The following is a 16947-nucleotide window of genomic DNA, read 5'->3' as shown; positions in this document are numbered from 1 at the left end:
TGGATCCCGGTTGGCAACCCCCCAGGCAGACACGTAGTCCAGTTCTGCCCTCCAGAAATGACCCTCTATCTGCAGCTGCCAGGTGTTATGTGGGTGACCCCTTGGCCTGTTCCAGCCACTAGGGTCCCCAACAATGAGGATTTTATGAGCTGGATCACCCTCGGAGAAACACGCCACATGGCCGCAGTGCTGGAACTGATGCTCATTCAGGACTCCATGAGAAACCGCTCATTCAACACAAAGTCAAACCAATGGTACTCAATGATTTTCCGGAGAGACACAGTACCAAAGGAGTCCAGTCTTCATCTCAGGTCACTGGATAGTGTTCATGTCTCGCAACCATATAGCAAGACAGGAAGCACCAGGACTCTAAAAACTTGGACCTTTGTCCTTTTGCATAGATATCAGGGGTGCCACACACCCCTTTCCAGTGACCTCATGACGCCCCATGTTCTCCCAATCCATCTACTGACTTCACCCCTTTAAATTTATTCAGTGCTGTTTGTGATGAAGGCCACAACTGTGGTGTTTAGCTACACAGTTGTGGGTAAGCAAGGTTTAAGGTAGTGGATTCAACACACAGCTTTGCAGTGCACCAGCATTCAGAATGACAGTGTGGGAGATATTATTGAGGATCCAAACTGTCTGTGGTCTGGTGGTTAAAAGTTCCAAAATCCTGTTAGACAGTAAAATATCCATCCCTACCAAGGACAGCTTTTGTACCAATTGGTGAGTAATAATGGTATAATGCTAAACTAAAATCTAGAAACAGCAATGTAACATAATAATCTTTATGTGGCAGGTAGATCAGGGCCAGATTTACTGCAGCAGTAATGGCATCTTCAGTGAAACTGTGATTGCAGTAGGCATACTGGTTTGAGTCTAATCTAGGTGGAATAAAGGTCTTGATGTGTTACTTGAGTAGTTTCTCAAAACATTTCATAATGGCAGGTGTAAGTGCAATTGGGTGATAATTCATTGAGTCAAGATGCTAATAATTTCTTGGATCAATAATTTATTGATAATGATGAAAATCGAGGCATGGCAAGTCTGCTAAACAGCAATGCAACAAGGTGAAGATGCAAGCAGAGGTGGAGGCAACATTAGTCCTCTAATAGGACCTTGACCGCTGGATGAAGCAGAAGTTCCATGCAGATAAGATGGTGATGCTGGGCCACAAAGGGGCAGAGGCCCAGGAACAGCCAACTGAAATGACACCAAAACACTTTACCACATCATCCATGATCACCATTGTTCCAGTAGTGGAATAGCTGCAATCAAAGTTGAAAATGACAAGACACTGCAGACCAAGGAGAAACAGAATGTGGGATGGATTGAGCATTTCACAGAGATGGTAAGTCAACCTGCACCAGCAGCAATTCAATACTTTGATGCCTCTACCCAGCTGTGGAATTAGACATGAAACTAAATGCAGTTACAGTAGAGTAGACAAAAGGGGAGATCCGGAGTGTGAAAAACAGCAAAGCACCAGGCCTGGACCAAATCACAGCTGAGATGATGAAGCACGGTGGTGACAGCATTTTATAGAATCTGACTTGACTATTCAACAACTGCTGGAACATAGAGGCAGTGTCAAGTGAATGGAGAAAGGGCATTATTTTAAAGCTCCCAGAGAAAGGCAACACAACAGACTGCAACAATTGGCAAGGCATTGTCTTGCTCTCATTGCCAAACAAATATTTTTGCGTTGTTCTTCTATATTGCTTAGTAGGAACCATGAAGCAGATGCTATGAAAAGAGCAAATGTGTTTTCATCGAGTCTGGATATGCAGAGTCTGGAGTTTCAGAAGCCACTCAATATAAACTTCATCAACTTTATAAAAGCTTTAAACAACCTCCAGCAAGAGCCACTTTGAAACATTGTGCAGCTATATGTCATTTCTGTGCAGTTCCCCAATATCTTTTGGATTCTGTACCAGGATTCCAGATGTTGCATCAACATAATGGATGGCAACACCATTAAAATTGGTCTGCATTCTCTCTCCTTTCCTGTTCAGAATAGCAAACCTTTTGTATCCCTTGGAGTCCTGGGAGGCAACTCATGGACTTGGACTTCACTAACAACATCATGTTGCTGGCAGGGACCAAGAAAAACCTGCAAGAAATGACAACCAGACTAGAGGCAGATGCTGTGAAAATTGAGTTAAGAATCAGCACCAAAAAGACCATGGCCATGAGAGTCAATTGCAGGATCAAGATACAGATTAGATATACCCGTCAAGTAATCTAGAATGTCCAGGAGTTCACCTAGCTCAAGCAAATTTGTAGCTTGTGATGGGGGCACTGAGAAGGATGTGAATAGCAAAATTGGCAAGGTGTTGGCAGTCTTCTGGACAGGAAGACGAAAGACCTGGCATGCAATGTTCCAAGAAAATCTCCAGTCTGTTAATATCAAAGTTGAAGATGAAGAAGATGTAGCATCAGATCAAATTTGAAAGCAGGCATTAGTTACCCAATGCACCAACAACACAACACAACACCAACTGGCAAAGGAGGACCTAAGTCTAAGTGAATAAGTAAAATGTTTGAAAACGAATGTACTGATGCATATTACCACTATCCTGTGTTGTATTTTACATTTACATTTATTCGCTTAGCAGATGCTTTAACCCAAAGTGACTTACAAAAGAGTTCAATAAAATAAGTTAGGGGGACTGTTTAGGAACAAGTGTGACAGGACAGGGGTACAAAATTGAGAATCACAAGTGAAGATCTTTTCTGATCATTTAGTCATCACTCCCCATGACAGTTGCTTAGAAACAATAATAATATTGTGCCCTGTAATCATAAATTGGACAAGGTTAAAAACTGAAATTGGATTACTAAATTTACAATTGTAATAAAATAGTAACATAGTAAGGTTTGAAGAGGGTACTGTCTAAGTAATTCTTCAGTATGTTAGCATTGGCATTTTGACATACTTTGGAGTATTTCCAAATGCTTGAAGCCTTGAAGGAAAATGAATCAGTGAGATAACACTGAGTAGTTCACCAGAGTCTAATCGCAGCCAGCTCTCCTAACAAGCTAGCATTACAGAGCCAATCAGCAGTGACAAAAGAAAACATAAATCCATCCAGCCATTAACCTACTTAATCTGTTTTTTAGGCTTGAAATGACCCTGCCTTAGTTTTATTTTGTTCAGAACAGACGCTAACCCTTGATGGGGTTCCAGTCCATTGAAAAGCAGACTCACATACATACCCAGAATTACTTGTACTGGGTCAATGTAACAAAACTAACAGCTTGCTTTGGGATGAAGACTTGATCCCTGATGAAAACCCTTTACAGACACAGGCGCAAACTACACAGAGACACTGGGGCAGGCATACCACCCCAGTCTAGGGGAATTATGACACAGCACCGCTGAGTACATCGCTACAAGGCTGCTTCAGTGGAAAATACAGTAAAGGTGATTTGTCGGCTATGATAAAGTCATTACATCTCCAGAAATTGGCTGTCAATAATCTCTCCAGGTTGTCACATTTGCATGTCATTTACGTGTTTTAATGAGTTTTTCTCCAAGCACTCCAGTTTTCCTCCAACATCACAAATTTGAGTATTTTGGGTTAATTGGCCACTAAAATTTGGCCTATGTAGACAGAAAGGAGTGCTGGAGAAGTGTACAAAAACAGAAAGATTTGGAGTTAATGTTGGGTTACATTGATTATCATAATTAAGCTCATATCTTCTTACTCTAGTTATAGATGTTTTTGCTAGTCGAAAAAAAGATCAGGCCCAATAGCATATGCTTTTTGCAGATAACATTGTGCTATGTGGCACCACTATGAATATTGTGTAAAGAAAAACAGAGCAGTGGGCAAGGGCTTTGTAGGATACAGACCTTAATAGGAAAATACAGAATATGTAAGATTTAAGGGACAAGAACAACATGGAGAAATTAACCCCCAGGAGGAAAAGCCTAAAAGGGAGAAAAGGTTCAAATTGTTAGCCTGCAACTGACATCTCCCTATCTCTAGCAACACTGTCCTTACAAACTAGACTTGTATCAAGTCAGACTTTTTTATTTTCATCAGATCCTTGTTCCATACTGTTTGTCATCTCATATACATGCAAAACATCATTTATCCATATCTCATGTTCTTTTTTTTTTCTATCTTCCATTAGGCAGTGACTCGGTCTTTCTAAGAGCATTCATTTTGTTCACCTAATGCTGGCAGCTTATTTGTGTTCAACACTCTTTTATTTGAACCAAACACAATTCTCAAGGACAGAGAGATAAGTTTTCTCTCTGGAAACTGCACTCCACTCCTTCTAAAATGCCAAGGATGATGCCTCTTCTTGTACCTCCACCCCCTTTCTCTATTGACTGAGGAGGGTTGAACTGCTGACGAGTGTCCCTACTAGCCCCTTATCTGTATTTAATGAGAGTTTTTTATTTTCAGGGTACTACTATAATGTACGTTAGAAGGAGCCATTAAGGGTCAGTACAAATTGTAAAATGCCCAGGCAAACCATGGAGATCTGGCATAAATCCAGCAGAGCTCTCTCAGGGCAGGAGGTGGTAGCAGTTCTTATGTGGGGCAGCTTGAACCCTACTGTTTACAGCAGGGGTCCTCAAACCTTTTAATCTTTTAAAAGGGCCCAGCTTACTGTCCTTTATACTATGAGGGGGCAGGAGTGAAGGATGAAATACAAAATATAGGGGAATAATGCCATAAATCTAGGTACATTCAAGACAAATTGCTTTTCATGAAATTTAACAAGTTCTTTGAAATATGGTGAAACTTCAATGTAGCCTGTAGCTTTAACAGTACTTAATCTTAGTAATTAACTAAATCAATGTGAACTATGACGCTGTTTTTGGCTGACAAGGAACTCTATGTCAGGTTTCATGTTTGTCACTACCACTCATAGTAGGTGCTGCAGATGTGCATCAGTGAATCTGGATGTGGTCAGAGATTTGATGTGTTTTAATCTGGAAAAGGTCTGCTCACACATGTGGGTGTTTCCAAATATGGTAGTCGTTTTCAGTGCATGTTTTTTTAAGATTAGGGTAAGTGTCAGATGGGAGTGAAGGAAGGATAGAAATGAATTAGGCTGCTTGACTTGAATGTGTCGTTCCAATTGTCAGAGTTCTGCAATTCTGCCAGTTCCAGCTGGTAAACAACAATCTCAATGTCTGTGGCAAAAGGGTTGTGAAACAATCAAATCTGTTTTGCATGTGCATGAAGCTTTCAAAATTATTTGTGGAACTCATTTTGCAAAATTTCCAAAGCTTATATTTGTTAACTGGGAATGCAACTGGTGGTTTTTCAGCTAATCATGTCTCAGAATTGAGAAGATGGCAGAAGTTTTCCTATCTTATTTGTTTAAGAAGGAGGCTCAGTTTTATTTCATATGCTTATACATGTGAATGCAAGTCATTGACGAGTTTCCAATTCCCTTGAATCTGCTTGTTGGGATCATTTAACAGCCCTGTTATATCTGATAAAAAAGCGAGGTGCCATTTCTATTCTTGATCACTAGGCTTTCTTTGACCATCATAGCGCTTACAGGGATGCACTAACTGCAGCCAAGAACATGCATTATGGCAGAATAATAGAAAGTGGCCATGATAACCCAAGGCTTTTGTTCTCTGTAGTTAATATACTATTTCAACCTGCATATGGCTCAATTACCTCCTCTACCAAAGTCTGCAAAATAATTCCTCCACTTTGTACTCATTAAAATTAAAAATCTAAATAATTCAACTAACATAATTCCATCATTAATTTATATCTTTCCCTGTCTTCCCAGTCTTCCCACAGCTATTTTTCTAAATTTGTACCAGTGTTATCTGCATTTTTAATTACCTGCTTTGTAAGATGAGGCCAACTACTTGTGTACTGGATCCCATCCCCACCACACATCTTAAATTCTGCCTTCATATCATAATCCCAACTGATACAACAATAATAAATACATCACTTGACACCAGCTCTGTGCCACTCACTTTTAAAATCGCTTCTGAACCCAATGTTAAAAAAGTCTGGTCTTGATGCTAACAATCTTAACAACTTTTGGCCTATCTCTCACTTACCTTTTCTGTCAAAAGTTCTTGAACATTTAGCATCCCAACTCACCAATTGCTTAATTTCTAATAATTTGATGGAACCCTTTCAGTCAGGTTTCAGGGTGCAGCATAGCTATGAAACTGCTCTGCTTCAAGTACCCAGTGATTTGCTTATGGCAACCAACTCGGAACAAACCAGCATATTAATTCTGTTAGACCTCAGTGCAGCATTTCACACTGTCAGTAATGACATTCTATTGTCTAGAATGGAGAACATGCTGAGTATCTCTGGCACTGCCCTCCAGTGGTTCAAGTGCTATCTGACTAATAGGCAAGAGTTTGTTAGTCTTGGCCAAAGCAGATCCAGCTCAGCGCCAGTCACACAAGGAGCTCCTCAGGGCTCTGTTCTCAGTCCTCTACCCTTCTGTATTCATATGCTTCCCCTTGGTCATATTATTTGTAGCTTTGGACTTGGTTATGATTTTTATGCAGATGATACTCAACTCAAAATGCCTCCGTGAAATTAAAACCTGGATGGAGCATAACTCCTTAAAATTAAATTTGCAACAAAACAGAACTCCTGCAAATTGGCACTAAAGCGCAACTTAAGAAAATGAGCTCTTTGATGGTGATCTCATCAGATCTTCTTCTAATACAAGGAATCTTGGTGTCATTTTTGATTCCTCCCTTTCTGATTCTGCCCACATAAACCACATTAAGACACTTTCTTACTTTCACCTCTATAACATATCTCATGTTTGCTCATTCCTTTCCTTTTTAAATGCTGAGAAACCTGTCCATGCTCTTATCACATGCTCCATTGATTATTTTAACTGCCTGCTGGCAGCTGGCACTTCTAATCTTATATCACAGCTCCAGTTTGATTCAAAACTCTTACGCTCCAGGCACTGAAGAGAAAATATAAAAAAGTAAGTTCGTAAAGTTTGCATCATTTGTTCAAGGTGCTTGAAAGAAGGCTTAAATACTCTGTTTTGGTTTTGCCCTAGATATTGGCAAAATGTTTTCAAATACTATTTTAAGTTCAAAAATCTGGGTGATATCTGTCCTTGCACTTTCTAGATCCATCTTGTCCCATTTAGGTTCAGGGTGGTCCAGATCTAATTATGCAGATCCAGATCGTCTGGATAACTTTGATTTATGCGGGGACAATTCCAGTTCGGCGCAAAGACATTTCTTCATGTCGTCAGTTCGCACATTTCTCGATTGTCTGGGATTTTTTCCGGTGATTTTCTATGTAGTAAACTTAATATGCTATAGCGTAATGAAAATTGCATAATTAGATCTGGACCACCCTATACAATGGAGGAATGAACACAAAAGGAATGAACCATCTGGATATTGTTTTTATTAGAATTGTCACTGAATTTTGAAAAAGATTGATTGCATTAATATACTTCTTTAGTTTGCATTTGTAATGTCAATAGTCCATCTCTAGGTGTGCTGTCTGAATAAAGACCAATTCCATAATCTAGGGGAAGAGGGGCAGAAGCCAAATATCAAAAATCAAGAAAACCAGAAAACACCCAAAAAATAACAGTATTTATAAACTTCTTGACAAACACAAGTGCAATGATCTCAGCTTAACTTACTCAGCTGTGGCCTTAAATAGCCAGAGTCAGAGATCAGAAGGAGTTTTGTCAGAGTGGCCCTGCCTCCTGAGGCTCCATCCACAAAACACAAAGAATGAATCTATGTTACCATACAAACAGTCCAAAAAGAAAAATGATTTCAGAAACATGTGGGATTTTGCATACAAAATAAGTAGGAACTTCTTCACAAGGCTAAAAACAAATCCTAGGCGAGGAATGACTAGTTGTGATATTCTTTTCATGATCTTTGCCGTAAGTAAACTTATTTTACCCCACCAATTCTAGTGTGCACTTATTAACACGAAACTTTCACTCAAGATGTTTAAAACACTTCTAAGTTGTATTGATCCTTTTTTGCCTCTGAAATTGTTTATGAATCAAATGTGACAGTAAAATTTTTTAAGAATGTCTTAAAATAAAAAATTTAAAATGAACATGGTTATTTAGTTGGAACAGTTGTGACAGATTAAGGGTATGCTCGCACCCTTGCACCCTCAGACACCAGGTAAAAGTCCAATTATTATTTATTATAATAATAATGTGCACAAAGCACGCTCCTCTCCACAATTATCAAATAAACAATCACAAATAAACCAATAACAATCCTCCTAACTCCCAGACGCTTAGCCACCCTGCCTCCCAACTCAGCTCCTCGTCTGGGAGCTCCCACAGTCCTTTTATAATCCCTGACCCGGAAGTGTTCTCAATCTCCAGTCCATGTGATTCTCAATCATTTCCGGGTCAAGTAAAAGTTCTTTTCTTCAACCCGGAAGTCTGTCGCTCTTCCTATGACGAACCTCCGGTCACAGGGCACGAAGAAGCCCTTCGTCCTCCCTGCAGCTCCCTCCTGTAGCCCCCATGGCATCCAGCAGGGCTGTGCATAAAAACCACATTGTCCATGATGCCCTGCTGGTCTTCTGGGGACCTCCATGCTGCAAGGAGGGCTCCACCTGGCGGCTTGGGGGTATTGGCTGGGATGAATGGACGGCCATATCTTACACAGTTTAATGCATGCAACTCTCCCCTTTTCTCTCTCTCTCTTTACTAACCAGGTATTAAAAGGTTAATGTCTTGATTACAATAGACAATGCACATTGAACTCTCCTTCTCTAGCTTCTATAGATATATACTGTTAGACCTCTGCCAAGCTGTACCATGTTCAAACGAAGGTAGAAAACTACACTGGCAGAGTAAAGCAGAGTAAAGATCTGCTTGATAGTCACTACAGCAATCAAATAAATAAATACACTTTCAGAAGGCTCAAAATGTGCCCTGAGTCTCCTTGGAAAAAGTAGGCCCAGGGAGAGCAAAAGGAAAGAAACTGAACATGGTGCAAACAGTGGCAGGTACTAATTGTAATAAAGACTGATACATTATTGAAGAGACTACAAGCGCTTACTTTGCTCATCTTACTTTATGTGGACAGTGTAAGTGCCTGCCTAGTCAGTCTAGCTTCTATGAGGTAGCAATGAGATAGTGCTGAAGAAAGTCCAAAAAACAAGTTATGTCAGCGCATGTAAAACACAGCATGCAAATGCACAATCAAAAAGGGGCTAAACAACAAAAATACATTAAAAACAAACACCAAATTCTCTGGCTTTTTTAAAAAGAATCAGAAAACTCATCATTAACTGCAGACCTTCATTTAGGAAAATGGCTATTGAGATGTCACATGCTGCTGTTTTATTGTTATGCTTACTATTTCACACCCTCCTTGAATCCTGGAAGATAGTGTGAGATAAGCAAGTGGACAAAACAACATGAAAAAAACTAAATACACGAATGATAAAAACACATAGAAACTTCACAAAACATGCTCAAATGGCTGTAGAACCTATCATATCACAATGAGCTCAGAAAACCAGGCAAATTGTAAACAGAAACTATCAATTGCTGTAAAAGTCATGACTTAAAACAAAAGTTCACATTCTCATCACCACTTTTTGTTTCAAAGAATCAGTAAATGATTGGACAGACAGTTTAATCAACCATATTGACATTTCCTTGCTTTAAAGTAGAAACACCCAATAACTGCTGTCATTATAAACCTTGCAATGGCTACTGCAGCATGCCTATAAGAGTGGCCCAGTGTCATAATTCTGGGGTTTTTGAACAACACAGGTTTCATATTTGTACTCGTTATAATGCTGCCTTTTCACAAATCTCAAAAAAGTGAAAGGCCTCAACAAAAAAAGTCAGACCTGAAATCCCACTGAGGCCAATCCAAAGCAGCCCAGCTCCAAAATTTAGCACTTTTCATAGTGAGTGTGGAGCCACTTCGCCCACCACTAATGTGCAGCATCCACCTGGATTATGCAACAAAGACAATATAAAAATAAAAACAGCACCTTTATATGAAAGCCAGATGCCAGTAAATCAGGGAATTCAATCACAAAATGTCAAAACAAAAGTCAAAGAGCAGGAGACAAATGCTGTGCTGAAGCATTCGTTTCATGTGCTGTTGGCTCTTAAATTACCATGGGCCAGTTCTCCTACTGCAGCTACAGGTGGCCCCACTTCCTTAAACTCCATAAAAAGAATACACAGCGAAACACACATCATATGTAAACATAAAAATGTCATCAAAACATGAAATATAAAAAGATAACATTCATTATATTTATACTTATATTTTCTGTTTCCCCATGGAATCATTAAGGTCATATCATATGAACTAATTTAATATTAATATAATAATACAAAAATTAGGAAATATGTATAACATAATAATTACAAAATAACAAAAATATTAAAGAAAAAGAAACCATGCTTAAGCCAGGGATGAAATCCTGACTATACCATGGCAGTTGTTTAGTAACAATTTTTTTTAATTTTCAAGGAGTAACAAAATTTTATTGTTACTTTTATTTATTTACTCCATTTATTTCATTTTTTTTACTCACTTTGCTCACCACCCCCACCGGTGGGTGCTGGGTGCCTGCTTTCTCAAGGCTTAGCTGCTTGAAGGGCATCAGGAGAAAGCACTTGTATTTAAAGAGATTGTACAGTATATAGAAAAGTAGGCAGTGTGCGGGAGCAAGACAGTTTTGTCCTTAGTTATTATAGACAGAAAATCAGTTACTTGAGTATTACAGCTGTCTATTTTACATATTAATGAATAATAAAACATAGTAAAAAGTAAAAGTAAGAAAGAAAAAGTAAATTACATTAACGCCTCATCAAAAACAGATATTATAAATTACTTTATCCTCTAGCTTACATTCTATAAATGTTGCTTTTTAGTATTCATCTTCGCATATTGTGTAGGATATTTTTGTCTTTTTTGTTTATTGTATGACTCTCTTTGTTCTTGATTTTTATTATATGCACCTCTTTTTGGTTGATTTCCATTTTTCAATGTTCATTATCAGCTCTTGCCACTCTTTTTGTATCACAATGTAAAATTTAACATTCTTGAATAGATAATTTGCTTCTCTGCCTTGCCATTATAACCAACTGCATTGAAGGGCAAGTTATCACTGAGAGTGTCAAGGGGTCGTATGGAGAGAGGATGTGCACAGTAGGAGCGAGCAGTGTGGAGGGGAGTGGTGAAAGGCTGAATTACGTGGACATGATGGAAAACTTTTTTAATTTGATAGAGAGATCTGAACTGCCATGTCCTTTCTTTTGGGTATCTTCATTTTGGTTATTTTTCTGGATCGGTCACCATGTTGTTGGTAGCAACAATTCCAAATTGCTACTCTTATATTAGGGTCTGTATTTATGTTGTTTTTGTCTTATTGCTATTTGTTCAATTTTATTATTTATATTTTTATGGGTTTTTTTATATTCATAATTGCATATTGTTCCTTTAGCTGTGCTTCCATTCTTTGTGTTTTGTGGATGGAGCCTCAGGAGGCAGGGCCACTCTGACAAAACTCCTTCTGATCTCTGACTCTGGCTATTTAAGGCCACAGCTGAGTAAGTTAAGCTGAGATCATTGCACTTGTGTTTGTCAAGAAGTTTATAAATACTGTTATTTTTTGGGTGTTTTCTGGTTTTCTTGATTTTTGATATTTGGCTTCTGCCCCTCTTCCCCTAGATTATGGAATTGGACTTGTTTTCTTTGGATTGTTTTTAGAGCAACTCTTTTTTGCTTATTTTTGCTCTTTTGAGGATTTTGCTTGTACTTTAAAAAGTGGGTGTACTATTATCTCCATTGATATGGGAAGTGGGGCATTATGGGTGTATTCATAACTTGAACAGGCATGTCCCCCTTAACATATAGTATGTTATAATAACATCCACTTTGGACAGAAGATTATTAAAGGAACTTATGTGCAGCACTCTGAATCAGAATTATGTTCTAATGCCACTGCCAATCTTTATCTAAGGACTATTTTATTCAGCTGTTTTTTAGAGCTAACATGTTAACATTTTTCTCTTATTTATTTAAAATATTTTTAATATCTGCAGGGTCCACATGCACCCTGCCCAGGATGGGTTCCTGCCTTGTGCCCTGTGTTGGCTGGGATTGGCTCCAGCAGAACCCCGTGACCCTGTGTTCGGATTCAGCAGGTTAGAAAATGGATGGATGGAGGGTCCACATGTTGGTATGAATGAAACTATCTAAGAGTAATGTATGAAATGAGATTTAATTAGGTGCACCTTAATAATGTATTTGCAAATTTTTGAACAACAAGACCAAACATCTGAAATAAAACCCATGAAATGAAGCAAAGGATACTTTCCCATACTTTGGTAAAACCAATATAATCAAGAAAATTACAACAGAGGGAAAGGTATGAAGATAAAGTGCCAACAAAACCACATTGTTGTAATGTGTCATTTACAACCCACTCAGTCACAGGAGTTTTAATTATTTCCACATTCTGTGAAACTACAATTTCGGGTTGGCTCAATGACTACTTTACAGCCACTTTGGCCTAAATGAAAATTGCTTAATTGCGCACCAGCATACCAATATATGTTTCTGTCATACATAATTGGAAATGTGCAGAGAACCAAGACTCAGCTTTTGATTCTTTGATCTGAACTGAGTTGCAGCTAGATGGAAGAAAGAGTTACTTTCCAAACACCACAAATCAAAATAAAAGCAATAATCAAGAGTTTAAATGGTCTGTTTAAATCAACCAAGCAGATACCTTTAAAGAAGCAGAACAAAACAAGACAATAAGTCATATATTGCCTAAAGGACCTCCCTGTAGCCACCTATCAGTTTTGGGAGACCATTAATCAATTATCTATTGTCCCCAATTGTTTTTCTGTTATAAGATCCAATTTAATTCAGTTTATTTTTTGAAGAACTCTGAGTGCTGGATGAAAAGGCTGCAACAATTTCACAGGCAAAATGCAATTATCACTTTACTTACTTATTACATAACATAATAAATAAGGATGCATAGTGTGGTGTGAAAAACTATTTGCCCCCTTCCTGATTTCTTATTCTTTTGCATGTTTGTCACACAAGATGTTTCTGATCATCAAACACATTTAACCATTAGTCAAATATAACACAAGTAAACACAAAATGCAGTTTTTAAATGATGGTTTTAATTATTTAGGGAGAAAAAAAAATCCAAACCTACATGGCCCTGTGTGAAAAAGTAATTTCCCCCTGAACCTAATAACTGGTTGGGCCACCCTTAGCAGCAATAACTGCAATCAAGCGTTTGCGATAACTTGCAATGAGTCTTTTACAGCACTCTGGAGGAATTTTGGCCCACTCATCTTTGCAGAATTGTTGTAATTCAGCTTTATCTGAGGTTTTCTAGAATGAACCACCTTTTTAAGGTCATACCATAGCATCTCAATTGGATTCAGGTCAGGACTTTGACTAGGCCACTCCAAAGTCTTCATTTTGTTTTTCTTCAGCCATTCAGAGGTGGATTTGCTGGTGTGTTTTGGGTCATTGTCCTGTTGCAGCCCCCAAGATCGCTTCAGCTTGAGTTGACGAACAGATGGCCGGACATTCTCCTTCAGGATTTTTTGGTAGACAGTAGAATTCATGGTTCCATCTATCACAGCAAGCCTTCCAGGTCCTGAAGCAGCAAAACAACCCCAGACCATCACACTACCACCACCATATTTTACTGTTGGTATGATGTTCTTTTCTGAAATGCTGTGTTCCTTTTACGCAGATGTAACGGGACATTTGCCTTCCAAAAGTTCAACTTTTGTCTCATCAGTCCACAAGGTATTTTCCCAAAAGTCTTGGCAATCATTGAGATGTTTCTTAGCAAAATTGAGACGAGCCCTAATGTTCTTTTTGCTTAACAGTGGTTTGCGTCTTGGAAATCTGCCATGCAGGCCGTTTTTGCCCAGTCTCTTTCTTATGGTGGAGTCGTGAACACTGACCTTAATTGAGGCAAGTGAGGCCTGCAGTTCTTTAGACGTTGTCCTGGGGTCTTTTGTGACCTCTAGAATGAGTCGTCTCTGCGCTCTTGGGGTAATTTTGGTCGGCCGGCCACTCCTGGGAAGGTTCACCACTGTTCCATGTTTTTGCCATTTGTGGATAATGGCTCTCACTGTGGTTTGCTGGAGTCCCAAAGCTTTAGAAATGGCTTTATAACCTTTACCAGACTGATAGATCTCAATTACTTCTACTCTCATTTGTTCCTGAATTTCTTTGGATCTTGGCATGATGTCTAGCTTTTGAGGTGCTTTTGGTCTACTTCTCTGTGTCAGGCAGCTCCTATTTAAGTGATTTCTTGATTGAAACAGGTGTGGCAGTAATCAGGCCTGGGGTGGCTACGGAAATTGAACTCAGGTGTGATACACCACAGTTAGGTTATTTTTAACAAGGGGCAATTACTTTTCACACAGGGCCATGTAGGTTTGGATTTTTTTTTCTCCCTAAATAATAAAAACCATCATTTAAAAACTGCATTTTGTGTTTACTTATATTTGACTAATGGTTAAATGTGTTTGATGATCAGAAACATTTTGTGTGCAATGAGACATGAAGCACAGGAAAATGTCTACACTTTTAATCTCAAAGCCACCTTTCAATCCAGATGGATGACAGTTGTCTGCAGTATTATGGGATTTTTGCAAATCAGGACTGGAATTTCAAATTTAAAGGAAACTAAAAACACTTTCTGGTTTCTGCCTGGTATGACTACCTCGTGTGACATTCTGGGTGAAACGCCAGACAACAACTTCTTTACTGATTGTAGAGTCATCCCCCAACTTTTGGAGCCAATAGCTGAGGCATGTTTGGTAGATGCTTCAATGATGATGAAAGCTTAGATTGCTGCTTCTTGAGTGACAGTGATGTTGTTACTACACTTATGGACAAATGGTGGTTGCCATTGCATGCTGACCCTAAAATTATAATGAAAGAACCCTAGAACCCTATATTTGTTTACTGTATACATTGTCACGCACGTGTGTTTGGGAGACAGCTTAAAGTCTCTGGTGATGGTAGTTACCCACCCAACCTGGGGTTGGCACTGTTTGCTAATGCCTTCTCTATTCTTCCCTCTGCAGAACAGAAGACTGATGACCATTCCACCTCTGACGTTACTTCTGTTGTTTGCCCTCCTGAACCTGCCCCTTCCTTCCAGGTTGTCATATGACCAGCAATTTGGGCCACCTTGAAGTTACTTATGTGTTAAACTTGAGTCTGAAAAGATATTTCTGCAACTAATTGCATGTTTTTTTTTTATTTTGTGCAAACCTTTAATTATATGGGGCCCTGACCCTTTCACGTTGTGTCTCTTTTTATAGCATACTGTATAATCATTGAGCTAAACATTAACCAAATATTTATTTATTTCTATATAATACCAATATCCATTGTTTTAAGGGTTCAAGAACATCTATTACATGGAAGCTATAAAGCTGTTTGCAACCTTTAGAGTTTCCATAAACACTACAGCAGACACAAGTGGCCTAAAACAATACCTCTCAAACAGCAAATGAGATGCTTTTATTGACTGTCGGAAATTACAGTTAATGCTACATTAATTCCCCAAAGACTGAGCTGCATAAGAAATAAAAGTGTAATTTGCATACTTTTGACTAATTTATTCCTTATTGCTACCAAACATACAGCTACTGCTGCTGCTTCATAGCTCAATTTTCCATAATTTCCACTCTTTCTCACCATTTCCAAGCATTTTTATTCTGGTTTCTTCCCACACCTCAAAAACATGCATGTAAGGTTAGTCGATCAGTGTAAATAAGTGAGGGTGACATGAGTCCATGGTTGGCTCCTGACAAATAAAAATAAATTATTGTTGTTTTTCCTTTCTAAAGTTTTCATACAGTTTTAATGGGTCTCTCTGGATAAGATTACAAATTCCAGCATAATCAGGCTGCAAATTATGAAGTAGGATGTGTAATATTGCAGATAGTCTGTTGAAAACTGTAACTGGAACTTCACAAAAGTAATTATGCAATCAATAACATTCTCATTTTAAAATGTATTGAAAAAAAACTTGGAAATTGTCTCTTGGAAAGTAATAAAGGAGCTATGAGTTAAATATGTGTACTTTAATGGATAAAGCTAATAAAAATGGAGAGCTTCTTTGTATGAAATCACTGAGATGCTAGGTGATACTACTCCTAGGTCAGATATTGGAATTTAAATTAAAAGAAGGTTTAATAGCCCTAATTTCTCAGCTTAGCTTGCAGAGAGCCACACTGGCTGCATGATTTTATTTACCAAGCTGTTGTTTTCAGCTGAACTGTGTCAATTCCACAAGCTGGCATCTTTTAAAATAATAATTGAGGCAGGTGCCAACTTCTCATAATTTGGGGGAGGGGGGGGAGGGGGGCTACAAAATAGAAAATAATCCTACAATTGTATAAGCATCCCCATAATAATAATAATGATAATAATAACAATCCTCAAACCGGCATAGCATAGGAGACAAAGATGTGGAAAAATAAAATTAAATGTTCAACACAGAAACTTTTCACACATGTGACACAAATTAAATCTTTTTAGAGAAACGTGAAATGCAGAAAAAAAGAGAAAAACTGCCATACAGTACAATTGCTGTTTGTTTCCTGAAATGTTGTGCCTCCAAGAGATTCCTGCAGACAGATATTGACATATTGTAAGTAACCGAATGCCACCCGACCTTCTGAAAATGTCAAACCACTATTTTCCATTAAGCTCTTCTACATGTTGTTCCCACCAGTCCTGATTCTTTCTCTTGTGTTCACAGGTTTCTATGTACAGATCTGGCAATGACAATTCCACTCAACACATCTTTGACAACTTGCTCAATTTGAATTTGAGATGTTAAATTCACAGATGTCCTGCACTGTAAACAGTTACTGTTAGTGTATTGGTATTCATGGCTATCTATTGGGGTACATGTGTCTGAT

General features: G+C 38.5%; 1 long non-coding RNA gene across 1 annotated transcript; it reads left to right on the top strand.

Annotated features, from left to right (window-relative positions):
* The first annotated feature begins 12119 nt into the window (after positions 1-12119).
* On the top strand, positions 12120-15623 carry LOC120533619. The gene is made up of 2 exons (XR_005634574.1): positions 12120-12162; positions 15097-15623. It is a non-coding gene; the product is annotated as an uncharacterized LOC120533619 (long non-coding RNA).
* The last annotated feature ends 1324 nt before the right edge of the window (positions 15624-16947 follow it).

This window comes from Polypterus senegalus, chromosome 8, assembly GCF_016835505.1.
Source record: "Polypterus senegalus isolate Bchr_013 chromosome 8, ASM1683550v1, whole genome shotgun sequence".
Classification (NCBI taxonomy): Eukaryota; Metazoa; Chordata; class Cladistia; order Polypteriformes; family Polypteridae; genus Polypterus; species Polypterus senegalus.
This window is presented reverse-complemented; position numbering and strand designations above follow the sequence as displayed.